Source organism: Lycium ferocissimum, chromosome 1 (genome assembly GCF_029784015.1).
Source record: "Lycium ferocissimum isolate CSIRO_LF1 chromosome 1, AGI_CSIRO_Lferr_CH_V1, whole genome shotgun sequence".
Taxonomy (NCBI): Eukaryota; Viridiplantae; Streptophyta; class Magnoliopsida; order Solanales; family Solanaceae; genus Lycium; species Lycium ferocissimum.
In genome coordinates, this window is record NC_081342.1 from 1,273,906 (window position 1) to 1,278,220 (window position 4,315).

Consider the following 4,315-nt stretch of genomic DNA (forward strand, 5'->3'; position numbering starts at 1 on the left):
CCATGTTCCAACATAAAATTAGTTATGTAGATTTTATTTCCCCCAATTAATACATCACCAAATCATTTTAACTAGCCCAAAAAAGAATTGGCTCAATATATGTACGGAAACATGACCTTTTTTTCTCCATCACGTACGGACTACTTTTTCCTCTTTTCTACTCTACTCTACTCTAATCTGCTTCCTCACGGTTCATTTCCTCTATTTTCAGCTCGCTGTTTTCACTCCATTTCTCACACAGAAGCTCGTTCGTCACTGCCCAAAAAGATGTTGTCTTTATGGGAACGACGTATTTGGTCTTGGTGCTCAGTGTTGTCTTGTACAGCTACGTTGGGTTCAGTCTTTGCTGATGGTCTGCGCACAGAGAGCTCCACCACCATCATTTTACCTGTTTTTCTTCTTTCGATATTTGGTTGGATGATTATTTTGTATCTTGGCCCAGCTCGTCGAGGTGAAGAGATGCTAGCTGCTATTATTCCAGAGTCAGTGAGGGGGTGCAACCCTGTAGGAGTTGTACTCGGGGGGATTGTAGTTATTGGACTATACTGTAGGCAGCCAACGACTTTCGAGCTCCATCTTGCATTTTTTTTGGGATTTGTGTCCGCCTCTTTCCATCGACATGCTATGAGGCCCATAGGGGCAGAGCATGGGCTTACCTATGCTTTTCTGTTGGCACACTTCCGCTAGAATATCACTATCGGTAGGGCGGGCGGGATTTGGCGTGCAGGGTTGAGAATTTTTTTTTAAGACAAATCTAACGACCTCAAGCTAACTTTATAATACCAAGGGTGTCTCAATAAAATTAATGTCCTAAAGCTAAATTTTAATCCGAGACCTTAAATATATACTACACATACATAAAAAAATTCTAGTCTTGCATTTTTTGTTTTGTTTTTTTTTTATTTTATAATTGTTGCATTTACTTCACATAGTAACATTATCATTATTGTTTATAATAGTGAGGATTAATTCAAGTTGATAAGATGTTAGTCATATGTTTTAAATACATTATCTTAGATGTTGTTGTAAAAACTTTATTTAATAATATGAAGATTTTGAGTAATATAATTCAAAGTTCTAAAATATTTCTCTTAAAAAGTAGATAGTTTGTTCCCTTCTTTTATTAAATAAATTTTGTACTACTTTTTACAATCTTCAATATTGTCTAAGAAAAAATAAAATCATAAAATTCAACCATAAAAATTTTGGGGCCTCAAAAGTTTGGGGGCTAAAGCAAAGGTTTTACTAGCTTCACCCTTGAGCCACCCCGATAACAACCATCAAACTAACGAACCAAAGATCGCATTTTTAATATATTTTAAAAATCTAATTTTGGGTTTGGCTTTGTGAAAGAAAACGATGAAAAAGAATGGTAGCAACAAGTATCGGGAGAATTTGATTTGCTTATTGATTTGTCAATTTTATAATTTGTTTTTAAAATAAAAAAGTGTTAAAAGAAAAATTATGTATAATATTATGTATGATAGCAAAAAGGGAAAAAGTTAACCCCAAAGGAAAAGAACTGCACAAGTTCAATTTATATGTTCTTCTAGTTTTAAAAAATTGGTGGGGTTTCTAACCCACAGTTTCTAACCCACATCTCTGGAAAGAGAGAGCTTCTTTAACCTCTGCATTACCACTGAACCATCCGCTTATTTGTGTGTGTGGGTTCGTAAGTAAACAATATCTATCTTTACTGTTTTTCTATAGTAAAAATACAGGGTCTACGCAAAAGCTACTGGGTTCGCCCGAACCCCCCTTTAATACTGTAGCTCCGCCCCTGACTATCAATATCCTACGTGGGTGATTTTTTATTGTGTACTGCACTTGTCTTTGTGAGGGACACACTTTGAGTCCACCGCTCAAGATGTGTGACGGCGCGCCGTCGCCGCGTAGGTGTCAAAAAGTAAACCGACAAAACCGCACCAAACCGATAAACCGAGAAAAAACTCAAATAGTGGTTTAGTTTGACTTGGTTTGGTGTTGAAAAAAAAAAAACCGATTATAATTGGTTTGGTTGGATTTTAACTAAAAAAAGTCAAACCGAACCAAACCAACCTGACATTACATGTATACAATTTTTAAAAGTATTTTACATATAAAAACATTTGTTTGTAATATAATTTATAAATATTTCTTAAACTTTTTTGTAGTTTTTTATCTGTTATCATACTATTCAAGCTTGAACTTAGAATTTTGAACGTCAATAAGTTTTATATCCTATGGATGTTAGTAACTCAAATAAAGTCCAAACCAAAACCAACTCAACACTAATGCTAACAAAAGAAATTCAATTTACCATTAGGAATGATAATAATGTTAGATATCTATTCTTTAGTTTTGCATACTTGATTTAAAGAGTGAAAATACATAACTTAAGTTTTTTTTTTCTCATGTAATTAATACTTAATTGTCGTACTTATTTTAGCATGAATTAATATTTTTAGATTATGGTCATTTTCTTTATGGCTTATTAATTAGCAGTATTTATTTTAACCGATTTTATTAGCTTTTGTTAAATATTTTAATACAATGTCATCACTCTTCTCACATTTTGTGTTATTTTCTTAAGAAAAAACACCTTAATTATATAGTTGTACCTTACTAGGACTAAAGAAATATTTGAAGTAAAAGTTATATGTTTTGTATCAAGACTATTCCGAAAAAAATCCGAAAAAACCGAATAACCCGAGAAAACCCGAGGTTGAAAAACCCGAATTTTATTGGTTTGGTTTGGTGTATAAATTTAAAAACTCGACGCAATTGGTTTGGTTTGGTGTTTAAAAAATCCGAACCAACCCGGTCCATATACACCCCTACTGCTGCGGCTAGGGAGATTGGAGATGCTATGGGGGCTGGTGATGCTGCACAGGCTGCTAGTTCAGGGAATTACAATCACTCATTTGGTTATGGTCTTAGCGTGGGATTTGGGCTAGAATTTATTGTTTTGAGTGATTGTTGATTTTTCCATCAATCGATTATGGATAGCGTGGGTGCAAGGGAAAAGGTAACGTTGCTATATATGGAAATATATTTGCATTTATACAGGTATTTTGTTTCTTTTTTTTTTTGGTATAGATTGTGTGTTCTGTTCTTGATATTAGTTCATGAAAAATAGGTTTTTTTCCTTGTGTGTTTTATGTTTGAAGTAAAACTAGTTAAAGATTAGATCTTTATTTCTTTTGCTGATCAAATATGGTTCTTTTTGTATTGATTTTGTGTTCCTTTTCTTGAAAACAATTGATGAATAATGAGTAGGGGTGTACATGGACCGGGTTGGTTCGGATTTTTTAAACACCAAACCAAACCAATTGCATCGGGTTTTAAAATTTATACACCAAACCAAACCAATAAAATTCGGGTTTTTCAACCTCGGGTTGTTCGGGTTGTTCGGTTTTCTCGGATTTTTCGGGTTTTTTTTCGGAATAGTCTTGATACAAAACATATAACTTTTACTTTAAATATTTCTTTAGTCCTAGTAAGATACAATTATATAATTAAGGTATTTCTTAAGAAAATAACACAAAATGTGATAAGAGTGATGAGATTGTATTAAAATATTCAACAAAAGCTAATATAATCGGTTAAAATAAATATTGCTAATTAACAAGCCATAAAAGAAAATGACTATAATCTAAAAATACTAAGTCATGCTAAAATAAGTATTAATTATATGACAAAGAAAAAAAACTTAAGTTATGTATTTTTACTCTCTAAATCAATTATGCAAAATTAAAGTGTCACGACCCAAATCATGGATCATGCGGGCACCCACACTAACCCTCCCTGGTGGGCGAACCCTTCGTATAACTACCTTAATTTGATACAACATGCGGAATAAATACTTTTATTATAAGAAATTTCAAATCTGTCTAGACTCATACAAGAGCTTCTAAGAAGTTTACAATTTGAATAGATACCGTACTCAAACCCGGATACGACTTCGTTTAAGGATAGAGAACAACCGTAAATCTAAGGAGAGACTCGGGTTGCAATAGCTCACCCAAACGTCTTTGACGAATGCCTCGAAACCGCGCGAGACCCGAACATCACCTCGAAAATAACTCTACACCTGCATGAGTGTAGCAAGAGTAGTACGAGCACAACACAAGGCTCGTAGGTATCATAGGCCGACAATGGTTAGTTCACGCATATAAACAAGAAGCAACTAACAAGTAGTTATATATAATCAAACACAGCCATACATCTAGCACATACGAGAAAGTCTTGCATTAACGATAGTCACAAGGATCTCAATATCTCGTATTATAAGACTAGGAGAATTCTATAAACCTCGATTCCATCCAAACTTTAA